The sequence below is a fragment of the Malurus melanocephalus genome, unplaced genomic scaffold, assembly GCF_030028575.1.
Source record: "Malurus melanocephalus ecotype Western Australia unplaced genomic scaffold, MMel_1.1 scaffold_0, whole genome shotgun sequence".
NCBI lineage: Eukaryota > Metazoa > Chordata > Aves > Passeriformes > Maluridae > Malurus > Malurus melanocephalus.
The window spans coordinates 342435-359177 of record NW_026623232.1 but is presented as its reverse complement, the minus strand read 5'-3'; the positions used below and the strand labels follow the sequence as shown (position 1 = coordinate 359177).

General features: G+C 34.1%; 1 long non-coding RNA gene across 1 annotated transcript in view; it reads left to right on the top strand.

Moving 5' to 3' along the window:
* LOC130572101 (uncharacterized) overlaps positions 1–16113 on the top strand; it is a 33279-nt gene extending 17166 nt beyond the window's left edge. The window contains exons 2-3 of the long non-coding RNA XR_008965440.1: positions 10607–10753; positions 16066–16113. This is a non-coding gene — a long non-coding RNA (uncharacterized LOC130572101). The remainder of the gene's footprint in view (positions 1–10606; positions 10754–16065) is intronic.
* Positions 16114–16743: the final 630 nt, after the last annotated feature.

Below are 16743 nucleotides of genomic sequence, written 5' to 3'. Positions count from 1 at the left end.
CTCTATATTTTTGCCCCTAGGACTGCTCTAAATCCTGATAGACTAATATTCTATTCAGTGAAGAAACTGCGTCATTCTGTTTGGAGCCCAGATTGTGACCACATCTGTTTGACAATTTTGTTTCCCTCATTGCCCCAACTTTCTTTCATTAGGAATATGGCAGTTTGTTAAAACTAAAGATTTCTCTGTAAATATTAATTTCAATTAAAGGACATTTACTGAAATGTGAGACCTTATTGCTCTCTCTCCATTATAAGTAATTCAGTAGCTGAACTAATAGGTATTAAACTGAGATAGCCTTAAGAAGTTTCATAGCCTCAAGCCAGATATTTGAGCATATTTGATGATACAAATCTATTAAAACAATTGTTATATTCTGGTGTAGATGTCTCATAAAAAGTCTCACTGGAAATATTTGCCTTTAAATATTTTAACATTCAGAAGAATCAATGGTACATTGTTTTTACTTGAGAGAATTTGTGCCAATATATTTAGTGCTGAAAGTGATTAGGAKACTTAAATTGTTTTTCTGAAAATGGAGGGGAAAAAGAGAATAAGAGAGGCAAAAAAGAAGTCCTTATTGGATTTTGAGACCTGCAAAACAAGCTACCATCTATATTAAACTTGTTCTGTGGGAGTTGTAAAAAGCAATTCCACAAAAAAGTAGTTCCTTTAACTTAAGCAGAACAATATATAAATGCTTGTATATAAGGGTAAACATCATGATCTAAACTACTAGTGTCACCAAATCTCTGAAAAAATGGAATAAGGCTCTTTAGCACTAATTTGGTGTTAAGAAGGGCATAATTTATTCATGCCTGAGGTCARACAGTGGATTAACTCCTGACCTTAAGTGCACACGTGATTTTACAAGTGTTTTGCTTATATAAAGTTGCTACATGCATAACCCAATTTGCCCATTACTAGAATATTCTCTACAAGTCCCCAGATTCAGTCCTTGTTTTGTCTATCACTACATCCTTGAGCCAGATGTTTTCTTCTTATCTTCAAACTGTCCTTGCTGGGAAAGAAAATTTTGCATGCCTTGCTTCCTTTGTTAAAAGTTCACAGACATAGGAAAAAATGAAATAACCCTTTTGGTATCACCAGTGAGGTTAGAATGTTATTAGAAATGTATATGCATTTCTTGACTATAATAAATTATGACTCACTTGGGCTTGGAAATCACAGGAGTTTAAGTAAGTATATCCTTTCTCATTCCAATAACCCAGTGAGCATCCCTGTTAATTTGGATAATTAGAAATATAAAGTTAAGTGCTTTCTGGGCTGAGCTGTCTCCAACTTCCTTTATGGTCATATGGAGTTTTACTAGCATTGATCCATCATTATCTTCCTATGTGGTAATGGTTTAGTACCATTTCTATTGGCAATTAATGCTCTCTTTACACTTAATTCAGTTAGAATTTGTTCAATACAAACTCACGCTGTAGAAACTTTTGCTTGAATTTAGACCTTACTTTACATTTGAAAGATATTGTTCAGGGTAAAAKGTAATTTCCATTTCAAAATAACACTGAAAGAAGGCCTGGAAACATGAACAAATGTTTGAATGGACTGCTTGCTGTATAACAGTAGTTTTTCCACTAGAAAAATATTAAATTGTAAAAGATCTGATATTGGTATGAGTCAAACCAACATTAATGTCTATCTGAGAACCCCACTTGTGACTGTACCAAAGGATAAAAAAAAAACAGATTTCTTCAAAGATGTTTGGTGACCAGAATGACTGTCAGACTCAGCAGTGAATAAAAGTCACCCATGTGATGGCAGAAGTGTATATACACTGCTTAAAAGTTTACCATCAACTGCTYTGATCACCTCAATGCTGATAATGCTAAAAGTACAGAGCGAATAATGTATTATACATACAAAGAGGTCTGCTCATGTTAAGATATAATTTCAATAAGGTGTCAGTTTAGCTGTTGCAGAAACACACCGTTCTCTTACATACACACAGAAATTTCCAGATTTAATTGAAATTCCATTGCAATATATCACAGAGCTATAAAACTTTTTATCTCTGAAGTCTTTCTCTTTCCAATTTAGCTTGCATAATGCTTGTAAGTTGTATTCAGTGAAAATGAAAAGCTTTATGTCCCTGAGACTCATTTCTATGTAAATGAACTAACAAGCATGTGCACAGCAAAGCAGAGACTATAAAAAGTAAAATGGAGTTTAGTTTACCAATATTTTTCAAGTGTTTTAACAGCTTGCACAATTAAGTTGGAACTATGATGAATTGGATTTGTGTGTGTATTTTTATCTGTTTGATTGACAAAATTTTTCCTTTGTTTAGCTCTAATTACCTTTTTGAATGACTTTCAAGTTGGAGATTTGCATGTACTAGGCATCATGTATCATTGCCATCTTATATTGCATGAGGATATATCCATATGTCCAGTTCCCTGACTGTCAGGAGCTGGGGAACAGAGAGGAAGTATATGGCACTATCAAAATCCAAACTACTGTCCAAGAAATCTAAGTCTGGAAAAAGAAATCACAATTCTCAGCACCCTTCATTTTGAAGGAAARTTCTTGAATATGAAGGGATATGCCTTCTGCCAGACTGAGGATGGGACTGAAACAACTTTACATGCTTCTGTGAGTGTAATCCTTTAGATTATGAGTTTTTATCAAAAGCAGATATGAGAATATGATATTTAAATAAATATTTCCATTCTTCTATGGTAAACATACTGAGATTATGGGAATTGCATCACAGCTCTCAAGGATTTTAGGCTATGTAGCAGCTAAAGATGGATTCTTCATAACCAAATGTAGATGTCCATTTATGACAGAATCATCCAGACTCTTCATTATCAAACACAACCTCTCATCCTAATATAGAATTCTGAAGCAAAATGGAAAACTCTTTTCTAGGTATTTCTGTTTTGTTCTTGAAACAGAGTGACTAGCTTGGATGAAAACATCTCCACAGCAGACATCCGAAGTCCAGTGAGGTTAATCCACACTTACGTCTACATCTCATGGAGGCTTAGGTGTAAGAAATACTCACCTGCTTATACTGTCACAATATTAAGCTTGTGCCAAAAGCTGAACTTATAGAGAGAATAAAACTTTAAAATTAAGTAATATTAGGCACGTCTGTGCTTATATGGGTAAGCAGGTGTTTTTCATTGCAGCCCTTTTAATTCATTCCATGACTCGCTGTAGGCACTGAAGACCTTTCTAGATACAATTCCAAATCTCCTGTGAAGGTTTTGATTATGCTTTACATATAATTTCATCATTGACCCAGAGAAAGAGCACTTTTCTTACGGTAAGTATCACTATTACTGTACTAGTAAATCTAGAAAAGTTAGACAGATTAAGAATTAGCTATATTAGCTATAAGAATAGATATAAAAATGTTGCCTTTCCAAATTCAATGTAAATATGTTTCTATAGATAAATCAATGATAAATTCTTTGACTGAATKAAGGATTCACTCAATGGCAAATGTGGAAATAAAAAATCTATGGCATACAAAATTAAATGAAAAAAATCATTGACTAAACTAGAAAAAWGTTTGAAAAAACATACCTAAAATTATATATCTAGCCATAAGAAATATAAAGCAGTGGCTGAGAAAATAGTGGTTCAGAAATTGTTCCAATTCATAATGGGTAAATAATTCSATAACAGCTCTCAAAATAAAGTCATAACAAAAAGCAATAATATAATATTGAATGTGTAAATATAGACTAGTGAGTAGGGATAGGAACATTTATCCCTGTGGATGGGTAAGATTGTATTAAAATGCTTTATATAGTACTAGTGTTTGCATTTCAAAGTGGACACCAGCAGAAATACAGAGAATTAAAGAAAATATTTGACAGGAAGAGATAGAAAGTGATAATTCTGTGTAGTATATTGAAGAGTTTTGGGAGTTGGAATGATTACATTGTGTAACTGTGGAGGGAGAAAGATGAATACCAAAGGACCCTCTGTTTTAATGATGAAATCATAAAAAATTTCAATACATCATGCCAAATATATTAAAACTAAAAGTGAGTAGAGAGAAGTTAATTCCTGGAACAAACTAGTAAAGAGAATGCTGAGTTCGGTGTTTATAGAGGATTTCAGTTCAAGGCTCTCAGTCTTTGCAGAAGATAGGTGTCAGTGAAGTGCAAAGTGGAGTGGAGAAATTTAGAGCTCTCTGCTAGGTATCTTAAGTCAGATGAGATGATGAAAAAGGTTCCTCCTGACTTTAACCAAATGGAATCTATGGATCTAATTGAACATACCTAATTCAAGGGATAAGAATTTGCTCTTGAGAGATACACATTTGAATTTCTACCCTGACAAGATTCCCTTCACATGCTTTGTTTCACAACTGGCCTAACTTATCACAAAAGCTGAGAAAATAAGCCTTTAGGGTTGTGTAAGGGAAATGTGATTGGATAATGACATATTTTAAAACTCACAGGAATTTTGAAGAGAATTTCATGGCTTGCAATTCTGGCAGGAATTGCAATTATACTGGTATTGAGATCTGCAGTCCCATTTTTTGGAGATTGAGGAAGAGAGTGTATAAGGCCTAGGCACGAGTCTGATATYCAGAGTGCCCATTATCTAAAACTTGTCAGTTTTCACAACTACCAGCTGGATCTCTTTTATCTATGTTAATTTGATATTATGGTATAAAATGGGAGGGGAACATATCAGAGGTAGCTAGATKTCAATAGAGCAAATTGAACAGTCTTATTGTATTGAAAGTGAATAGAAAGACTGTGAGAGTGCAGTGAGAAAGGAGACTTTGTGTTTTGCAGGTTTATGCATTTTCAAAGCTTGAAATATCTCCAGTTTTGAAACAAAATGCTTGACAATGATACTTGCCATGAATGCACTTGGCAAACATGGTTCAAAGACCAAGTGAAAGTAGAGTTTGGTGTGATGCATTTTGTGCCTCGTGTGACTGTTTCTTCCCAGCTGTAGGATCAAAGTCCTTGCTCTGGTGTGAGTGGTACAAGCACTGCACTGTTTTTGGGAGGAACTGACTTTTCAGGTATCTCTGTCCCTCTTGGGGAAAAAAAAAAAAATACACAACCATCTCTGTTGATGGTGGGGCTTAGGCCACGAAGGGAGAATAGTATTTTTCGGATCTACTTGCTGTGTGGCTTTTTAATTTGTCCTGAAGTAAGGCAGTGGTCCTTGCTATAACATATATGTAAATGACTCAATGACCATTATGTTTGTACATGGCAGAAAACACCATAATGCCTTTAACTGAAAAATGGATCCCAGTTCCAGGGAGAACAGCTTTGAGAAACTGTTAGCATTAGCAGCACAGAGTTCTTTTGTTTTTTCATCTATGTTCAATTGCATGTCTATAATAAATACATAAAAATAAGCACATAGAACATTTTGGTTGTTTGAAAAAATTCTGCAATAGAAGTTTTCAACATTTTAATTACATAGGACACTATATGTAAATAATGAACAAGTTTGTAAAAATATGTGAACAACACCTGCTGGGTACAAAAGTATATAAGCAGAAAATAGCAAAGCCCATTTAAGTGCTGTTTCTTATTTGAAAATGTGGTCAGCATATTTTTTATCGAAGCTGTCACTAAATRATGTTTAAAAATTTAGTGTGCATTAATATTTTACTAGAGCTCCTGAGACATATTAGTTACTAAATTGATGAAAAAAAATCCTTAAAATACTTATAAAATACATCTAAAAGTACATATTGTTTTAGGAAAGGTAAACACCATTGCTAATTGCTCTTTACAGTGTTTTTAAATGTAGATTAAAGGYAAACAAACATATTTTATGTTGATAAAGTTTCAAAGCAGTTTACAGTTAGAATGGAAAATCTTTAGCTTTTGTTGTTACTCCTTTTTGCTTCCATTTTAGAATCATACCTCACTAGAAAGTGTGTAAGACCCTTTACCTGGAATTTAATCTGCATGCAATGTAGATTTTTAAAAAAAGAATTTACTTAAATAGATGCAAGGAAATACTTTGAAAATATGTTTTCTATCTTAGTTCGAGTTCTCTGGAAAAGAGGAAAGTTAGGTTGAAAGATGTAGTACTGAAAATAACCTAAACCCTACTGAAACCCAAAGAGCAGCAATAAAGTTGCTTCCACTGCTTCATCAACAGAATAAAGTTAGAAAATGTATACAGGGGAAAATAGATTAATAGATCATATTCTATATTAAATATCAGTCCTAAAACTGATAAGCAGTTTATCTTTAAGATAGGCACTATTTCATATAGCTGTCAACCAGATTTTTTGCTGAACTTTGAAAATCCTTTTATGATAAGGTTGGATACCAAGCAAATCAAGCAATGAAGAGAATCCCAGCAAATTTTACTATTGCTCAATCAGTTTGGATTTTAGTTTGAATTCTGAGAACCATTCTTTAGGAGACACATTCAAGATCTGAATAAGAACTTTAGACTTTACTGTGGTACTGTCAGTAATCTTTATTTTATCTGGAAAGTTGTTCACCAGGATAGCTGTGACCACATTTCACAATTTCTGTGCTTAATCAGCAACTTTAAGTATAATCAAAGGGTAGAAGTGAAGTGTGTTTTTGTATTTGTACACATGCTGAGCAACATCCATTCTGCTACTAGTCACATGAAGGACATGTACATTTTGATTTGCCACTTATGGATCTTATGGCAAAACCCGCTCAATTTAAACATTGACTGCATTATGTTGTTGTTACGGTAAGTCATCAAAAACTTACCGTAAGTTTACTTCTGTAAGCTTCCTTTCTTTGGTACTAATGGCTCATTTTTGGTGGTTAGTTTTGCACTGGATCAGCTTCCTAAAAGAGCTCAGTCTTTTGTCTCGAAGAATGTGAATGCTGGCAGAGAGGGTTGGGAGAAAGCAAAGAGGCTGAGGGTAATGAAGGAGAATGGTATCAGAGTGTGTTGGATATAGAYGACATTAAGCTGAGATGGAATTACATGCTTTATTTCCTGTACTTAATAGAACTCATCTCTGATTCCAGGTCAACACCCAGCGTATGAGGGCAGCCTGCCTTTTSCAAAGTGTAGATTATATATGACAATGAATTTTAAATTAAGTGGTTTTCTGTACAGTTCTTTTTCCTCATGTTAGAAAATAAACATTTACAACAGTAGAAGCAGTTTTTCAGTTCTCTACATCTGTTAGCTGAGAAAAATGGAGAGAGGAAGTTGTTTTTTTTTTTTGTTTTTCTTTCCTTATGGAAGTGCATATTTTGAGTAGAAAAGAATTGGTTTCAGTGAGATTCTTAAAGTACTGGCAAATTGAATACTTTACATCTCGTAAATTACTTCTCTGATCCAAAATAATTATATAATTATTTCTTCAAAAATAATTACTTCAGTAGGTTCTCGGATATGGGGCCAAGTATAGGCAGTAATAATTCTTAAGATYTTGATGTAGCCAGATAAAGAGTAATTAAGAAAGTTCCTCTGTACTCTCTGCTTCTTCATGATTAAAGAAATTATCTGTACATTGATAGAACATAATTCTAATRATTTTTAAATTGGACAGCCCAAATAGGTAATGTGATTTTAAAATTTCTACTTTCTGTCAGAGTGAATGAGTAGTTTGTTATCAGTACAACTTCACATCATTTTGTGAAGTTAATAATATGAGAAAATTACTTCAGTAGAATAAAGTGTGCAAGACCTTATTTTTCTGTTCAATAGGATTATTCAGCACCAAAATATAATGCATAATTAGATCAGAGCTTTTCAAGCAACAAAAAGCACATTTTTGCATTGACCCTGGCACTGGTTCAGTGGATCAGAGCTGGCTGATAATAACACCAGAGTTGTGGGTTCAACCCCAGTACTAACCTTTCACTGAGGAGTTGGACTTGATGATCCTTRGGGATCCTTTGCAACTCAGAATATTTTTTGATTCTGTCATTTATTCTGTGATTTCAGGATAAATTGAACTTCCCCAGAAGTAACTCAAGTAAATTTTAGGGTCTTATTTTACAGTACTGCATATATATATATATATATATAAATATATGCATGTAGCTATAGATAGTGATTTTTTTTTTTAATATATCAAAATAGAGACAGTAATGCTGGCACCAGTTAGCTTTTGTGGAAGGAATGCAAAAAAGTCCTTTTGTTTATTTTTCTTGACCTTATAACAGATGACCATCTGGATAACTACTGTGTATGGTGCCAAAAAAGCTGTTAACCCCTCTAATAAATAAATAAATAAATAAATAAATAAATAAATAAATGTAATTAAAATGAAAATATGCCAAGGGTGTGGCATAATCACAGGTCTCAGAGTCAAATCTACAAATACAGGTCAAATATTGATTGTCAAGAAGTTTATCTTGCATAATTGTCTTGTGCTAGGAGGGAGAACACCCCAACAATTTGATGAGCCTCACTCACATACAGACTTTATACTCACTTTTGCCTAACTTTTGCCTGAYTGGGCAGGTGAGGTGGGCTCTTTTCTGTCAATGGTACTGTTATAGGCAGATGATAGAAACAGTAATTCAACCTCTGTTCTCATTTCACTCATCAAGACAATTCAAATCTCACRATTTCAGTTGGAATCGCAAGTCCCTGAAACCATTGAAAACCAGGCCATAATCCATCTGAGCCTTGTCTGCTTTTCTGAAAGAATAAAGTAATTAAAGTAAATGGGTTTGGTTGAGGGATAAGCTGCAGCATTACAAAGATCCAGCACTGTAGCTGAAGGACTGTGGATGGACTTGATCTCAAAGGTTTTTTTTTTTTAACCTAGCTGATTCTGTGATTCTGTGACGTGCTATAAAACTGTAAAATGTATTAAAATGCATTCTTCTTGCTGAATTTTGCAATTTTACTTGTACTATCCACTTTTTCCTGTTCATTCTTTTCTGGTGATGGAAATAGCGATTGCTTTCCTCTTTGAACACTACACTTTTTACTGCATTTTTTGTGACTGAATTGGAAAATGCAGTTTTTCAGTAAAAAAACATAGTTGTTCCCTGATTTATTAGAGGACTCTTTAAAAAGTAAAGGTAGATCACATAGGAAACAAACTTCTCTTTATCTTACTTTTTCTATCTAATAATCACAGAGTGTCTGGCTGGAAGGAACCCCAAGGATCCTTTGTTCCAGTATTTCTTGTTAATAACATGGTCTTGACAAGCCCAGCACCCTGCCTGTCTTAATTCACCCTGTGAATCTTAAAAGTGTCCAATGTCAGGGAGCTCATCATTTCCTTGGGAGATKATTCCAATGGCTGATTGTTGTCTTTGTGAAAAATTTCCCTCTTGAGTCCCATCAGAATCTCTCCAGGAGCAACTCTCAGGGCTCCCTCTCAGGCCATCGAGTGGGTGTCTCGGTGCCCATTAACAGAAAATCCCTTTTTTTCCATCTCCATTGTGTGCTGCTACAATTTCTCCTTGCAGACCTTGCTTCTGGGTGTCTGCAGCTGCTAAAGCCTCATATCTGTTTTTGGTTTTAATGCYGGAGGGTATGGGCTGAAGCAAAATCTTGCTTCTGTGGGTAACACATTTCTCTACCCTTTCTAATCTAAGGAAAGAAACTCCTAAGACTTTGCATTAGATAATGCTTATCATTTGTCATGGAAACTGCTATCCCTGCTTCTTCAAAGGCAGAGAGCCCGCAGACCAAACTTTTCTTGGTGACAATAGAGTGAGGCTTTTGAAAGGTATTTGATTTCACTGAATGGGCCTCTGAACTGTCTTAAAATCAGTTTCCTTTACGAAGACTTAAGTTGGTTCCAAACTGATGAGGTAGCCATTGTATCTAGGCACCTTAAGACTGGGGGAAGGTCATAACATTCAAGCTTTATTTACATATTTGATCTTAGTGGTTTTATTGCTTGTATCATTGATAAAAAAAGAAAGGCTTTAGACTGCATAAAACTAGCCTTTAATCTCCCTACTCAGCTGTTAGAATGTGTTCAATATTGATTAAACTAGTTTTTATTTCATATTAATTTTTTTTCTATGAAAGCTGTTTTGAAAATCAGCAGTGAAACTGAGCTGTTGGAAACAAACCTGCATTTCTCAGCGAATGCATGAGTAGAACAGTTTGTGAAAGTCTTAGTCCCTGAAAAACAAATCCTTTTGGTTCACAGGTTTGAATCCATTCCTGATGTTTCTCCTGACAATACCTCAGATTTTTACTTCCTACTCTATACATTTTATTGTTTGGATACTTGTCATGCATAACTGGAGGGTGGTGGTAAAAAAACCCAACAGTTTTAATCAAGGTAGGATTACAATTTTCTGCAACACCTGTTCCAACCAGATGCCTCTGAATGTTGAGGGTGATTCTCTGAGTTCTCACAAATTACACAATGAAATATTTCTGAAATGAATGGCCAATCCATTGTAGTTTTGTAGTTTAGCCAAAATAAGTGCTGAATAACAAAACTTGGAAATTTTTGAAATAKACACTCAGGATTCTGCAGAAAAATAAGAGGAAAATCTTGATAATGAAAAATAAAGCACTCATTTTAGAAGTCTGAAAATCTTGTTTGTTCTGAGACACTACAACAGCTATTCTCACTACCAAGGACTCTCTAGAGAAAGGATTATCTTTATAACTGAGTCCTGCTACTGCCTCTTTTTTTTTTCAGTGATTTTTAATTCTTTCTTCCTGCAACCAAAGAAAAGAAAAAAAAARGCTTTCTTCTCAGCAGAAATTGTGTCCTTACTTTGAGAAGGACTGTTCCTGAAACATCCATGAAGAACACCCCTCAGGCTGATTGTTTTTCTTCCTAGAGGTATGAATTCTATTATTTTTGTATATTTTTCTCTTGGCAGCACAGAATCCCTATCAATAAAGGCTCTGCATCTGGAGAGTGACAATGGCATATCTGGCAAAAGTAAAGATGAAAAGCAGCAGCCAATGGAGAGTACAAAGTGTAGCATAGATTCCTCTAAAATCTTAGATTTGTGTGAAAAAATAATCTNTTTTTCCTTTTTTGGTGCCCTCTGTGTAGTCCCAAATAAAATACTACCTGCTAATTATTTGTTTTTTTCTCTCATGAATTCCCAGGTTTCAGTTTTCCTTTGAAAGACACAATAAAATACCATAGTAAATTAGCCATGACATTCTGAAGAAATTATAAAGTGTTTCAGAAAAATAGCTGCAAAGATTGGTTATTTGCYTCATATTCGGGAAGGTTCAGACATTTCAATTTGAAGTCCCAACAAAAGCACCAGTATTACTTCTTGAAAGGATCTAGGAGAATCTTCTTGATCTCTTGCTGAAAAAATCAACTAGATTTGCCTGAACCTCCACAGTTAAAGCCTGAAAGAGCCTGGAAATTTCAAAGGCACAATGTGATCGTTTTCTGAATGTCACAACACTTTTTTTTTTTTTTTTTTTTTTTAAGGAGGTTTTTTTGAACTTAATCCTGGAGAAAAGTTCCTCTTAGAAGAATGTGAATTTGCTAAATATAAGACTTTTTAACATTTAAAGCTTTGCATTCTAATTGCTCGAGTTGTACTAACAACACAACCAGACAAAGGAAACAGCTCTAAAGGATTTGACCCTTCTAACAAAAAAAMCAAAACTTCCTTAGATCAGATCTTCAAGATTATTTAGAAAAGAGSACTGCAATCATCAAAGTAGTGAAAACCACAGCAAAACTATAYGTTCCAAACTTTCTTTACAATGAGTTATCAGTTTCTAATTTCTGCTGTTCTAATTTCATGTGATCATTTTTATTTTGAAACATCTGGAATTAGTGTGTTTTAAAAAAAATGGTCAAGGTAGAATAATTCTGGACACAACAAAAAATGAAAGAAGAATTCTCAGGTGACAGGATAAAAATTACTGATAATTTTGAAACCTCAGGGTAAATATTTTAGCCTCTGGTACCCACCATGCAGAGGGGACACTGTGCAGCCTGAATAAATGGAAGGATTTTAAAAGTGGAGGCTAAACTTAATCTTAGGTAAATTTGATGATGGTAGCACAGGATGCTGCAGCAAATTAATGTTGTGGACACTTTTCAATAGATCTCAATGATAAATGTTATCATTTGCCAATACACGTGTAATTTGCCTGGTAGTACTTTTGCCAAATGTAAAGATACCCGAAATTAGTGGGATATTAATACCATCCTCTGAGACTTGCAAGGGAAGAAAGATCTCAGGCAGCGCATTGAAATTCTGAGCAGTAGCAAGGCACTGCTCACACAGGAGTTGCTTAGTCGTAAAGAGAAATTGCAGCAGGGAGGAGTGAAATGAAGGCAAACAGATAGCTGGTACCTGATGCTCTGAGCAAATACAGTGTATAACCAGGAGCTTGGCTCTGCAGTGGTACAGCTTAGGAAGCAGGGAAAGCATTGCTGAGCTTTCTGTAGGATGCTGGAGCCAGCGTTTTGTTACTCTTGTCACAAACTACTCAGGTGAAGTGAGCTGAGAGAAGCAGGTGCAGCAGAGTGATGGGCCAGGCAACGAGGCTGTGCCTTGAATACATCATGAGGCATTGAGCAGCTGCCTTTGAGAAACAGYCCTTTCAACAGAGACTTTGAAAGCATTTCTTTCACAGGCTGCTCAGCACAGCTGCCCTTACTCCCATTTTCAGCAGCATAATCAAGGACACATCTTACTGTTGACAGTAGAAATGGCTAAAAATTCTAAAAGTGGCACTTGTATATATACAGTCACTGTAAGCACTGTWAGGGTATGTATTCTCGATTGTACCTGTCCCTTTACCATAAAAGCATTTATTTCTCCTCAGTTTTTAATATTTACCAGAGGCAAATTTGGATGATTAATAAAGTCCTAGTTTCCCACAGTTTATGCAAGTTTCTTGCCCTACAAAATTAGTAAGCAATAAGACCAGATTSTGAATCTCCTCTCGCTGAGAATCATTTTTTTATTAAGGGTCTGTCTCTGTTCAGGGAAATCCTGCTGGGCATACTTAAGTCTCACTGACTTCAAACTCAGCACATAAATGTTCTCTTGAACAGGAGCCAACCGTGTTTCTAATATGACATCTAATTGCTTACTGGTATGAAGAAACAGTTCACAATCTGTCTGAAGTGTTCTGTGGTGCATTTTTGACTCTTTGCACTTCTTACTGCAAGGCTTAGAGAGCTTGCTAGATCAAGCCCCTATAGCAATACCACTTTCCTCAGGTCTCTGCTCCTCACAGAGATCAAGGAAGCCTGCTTTAAAGAGACTTTGAAAGGTACAGCTGCAGTGACATATCTCCTGATACGAAGATATGTTTTTCTACCTAATCTCTTATTACTGTGAAAACTGAAAATAGAATGCACATTTCCCCCCCAGCCTAGGAAGGTATGATTTTGTTGGTTTAGCTCCACTGAAAGGAAAATATTTTAGATGAAGGTAATAATTTAAGTGATTTAATACTCCTGACTTAATGGTTAATAATGAGTTTTGGTTTGTAACTCTGTCTTCTATAAAAGAGAGACAGACCCTTTTTTTTTTTTTTTTTTTTTTTTTTTTTTTTTTTTTTTTTTTTTTTTTTTTTTTTTTTTTTTTTTTTTTTTTTTTNTTTTTTTTTTTTTTTTTTTTTTTTTTTTTTTTGTACAGATGCAATATTTTCCATGTATTATAAAAAGTGATTTTGGGGAGCAAAATTTTCTTTCTATTTTCTTTTATTGTCTTATTTTGTAAATTAATGTAAGGTTAACAAAGATGTTCACAAATTCCCATTTCTAATTATATAGTTACTAGAGTCATTAATTTCCAGACTAAGGAGCTAACAATGCATTAAGAATTCTTTCCATTAAATATTTGTGTTGGTGTTTCTTGTAGTTTGAGTAAATTCTGTTTGGCGTCTGTACAAAACAGATTTACTCCAAAATATAAATGATATAGGGCTTTGTTTTATTTTAAGGACTGCTTTACTTTTTTTTTTGTTGCTGTTAAGCCTGTCTGATTTGTAGAAGATTAATGAAATTTAATAGTTTTSTTTTAATACTTTGCCACCTTTTATCATTGTTATAGACTGAGAATGTCTATTTAGTGAAGCATTAGTGTGTTTTCTTTTTTCTTGATCAGAAACAGTTAGATATGTCTTTTATGGCACTATGAGGAATTTGAAAATTCARGATGATGAATGTAATGAATCATGTGAAGATTCAGTTTACCTCCAAAACACTGTAAACTCCTTGGTCTGAGCACTTCTACTTGTTAACATATAAAGTTTCCAGTGTTGTTTCGGAAACATTTTCATCCAAAWCTTTTAGAATAACTGAGCAACTCTTTGAAAGGCCAGCAGAGCTAGGACTTCCATTAATCTCCTTCGTATGAATGAGAGGTTTTGCACACATTGAAGTGACACAGAAACATCACAAACTATGAATGGCTGGTGTCACCTTCTCTTTATACTTTGTTTATCTGTTGGCAAGCACAGCCAGGGAGGTGTTTCACAGAAGGGCTAACATGACTGAAAATGTATCTTTTTCCAACACTAATGGCTTGCCAATTAAAATCCTCTCTGCATATTTTRATACTTTTAATGCTTTCATTGTGACAGTTACAAAGCCTTTGCATGTTTAGTTATGTGTTGATTCTCTTTGATTTCAATAAGGAAAATTAGATCAGAAAGTACTTTTGAAAATTCCTCATTATTTTGTAATCTGACCTCCTGTGGAAACTGGGTACAGACAAACTCAGTTTTTCTATGGATGAGTCCTTTGCTTTTGAACTTAAGGAAGGATTTTCTACATTTTTAGTAGGGTGATTATAGAGTCAAAGGTAATTATGTTCTTATTAATTTTTAGTAATATATAGTCAAGCAGATTAGGCAGACCATGTAATTTTCCTGTCTCACAGAAAGTTTTCAGACACCCTAGCAAAAAGTAGCACAGGTACCATGAAAATAAGTTTCAATCAGACCTAGTCCCTTGAATAGCAAATTTAATAAAAGTCAAGTTACTAATGCCTGTAGAATGTTGTTTCATTAGCTCTAGAGTTGATGAAAAACTCCATTTATTTTGCTTTTTCAAGGGAACATATTACACAAGAGTGATTTTAATAAATATTTTCTTTCCACAACTATAACAGAATTCATAGCAGGATTCAGGAACACTCAAAGAGCAGRAAAAAAATATTTTCATAAGAAAACAGCTAAGTACAAATGACACTACCTTTGCAAATATATCGTTACTGCTTATGAATTCAGAACATACCCAAATTCTGACTATTTGTTGATTTTATAAAATTTTGCATAGGTTCAAAATGGCATTACAGTGACTAATTATCTTTAATCAGTACTCTAGCTTTAGTTCTGTCATTTGCCATGTAAATATCATTAATCTTGTCATCAACCTAACACTTTTTTCTTCAGCTACAGAAGGTCACAACTTCAGTTGAAATTGAATCTACTCTTGATTTGAAAGTCTAATATTTAATATGTATTGAAAATATGTTAGACAACAAAGGTCTCTAGTCTTTTGCTTTTACTATACACCATTTGGACATTTTGATTTAGGAATCCTGAAACGAATGCTTTTCCTAAGTTTCTTGAAAGAAGACTTTCTAAAAAATTATTTAACTTGATGGTTCAGCTCCATGCAAACTACGGTAACAACTGTTTGCATTTCAATACAGAGAGAAGAAAGTAATCCTTACATCTTTGCAGCTGTCAACAGTAATGACTCAGCTACCACCAGGGCAATGGCAAATGCAAATTAATCTGCTTACTCTGCCTGAAGATGCCCAAGAAAGCACTGGGCAAATTCCCACAACTTTTGATAAGAAAATCGTGTCAGGGAAAAGAAAATGTGATAGTGTTATTGTGTACAATACAGTTCAGGAGTTATTGTGTTACTTAACCTTTGGTAGGTCACTTTCTTACCACATTTGCTTGATTTTACAGAAAAAAATAGTTTCAGTATTTGAAGAAAAATCAAATTAAATTGTTGCTCCACCTTTGCTGAAATAAGTAGATTAAATTACATTGCCATATATAACATTAAACTGATATTAGATTTAATCTTAGATAAAAGGCCAAGCAGAATAAGATTCTTGAAGTTAAACTCCTAAGGAAGAAATAAATTATTTTCATTTTAATAAAATTAATTTTACTCCTTCTGTCTTTATATAGAAATATGTATCTATGCAACAGTGAGCACAACTGCACCTAATATTTGTGTGACCTTCAATATTATGGTAATTTATTTAAATGTTCTTTGTTAATYAAAATATTTCACATAAAAGGCAACTAACTTATTTTCACCAATTAATTATATCTTTGAAATTTTGGAGTGATCAATTATCATAATCAACAAACATTATGGAAATAAAATAACAAATGAGTCTGAAATGCCAAGTGGTCTGTTTTTGGCTTGTTTTTTACTTCTAATTTAAAGGAATAACTATTTTTWAAATGCAAACCATTTTTGTGCTCAGTTCTACATAAAACAATAATAGGATCTTCARTAACAAGGAAAGTAATATTTTCAAAGTCTTATTCATGACAAACTTAATAAATTGTGTGAGATACAGTCATGGTTAGGAATGGTATTCTCCAGTTTGCTTCCAGCAGGAGGCACAAAAAAGCAGAGATCATATATTGAGATAAAAGCAATTTACTGGAAATAACAATGATGTAAGGAAAAAAAAAGAGAAACAGCAACAACGTTAATAAAAAAAGGTATAAGATGAAGAAGAATTAACACATAAAGTAATACCAAAACATTCCACCCAGAAGAAACACCCTTCCTGGTGGAAGCTAGAGCCCCTTTGCTCCCATCCCTGCAATGACATAAGGTGGCATAGAATA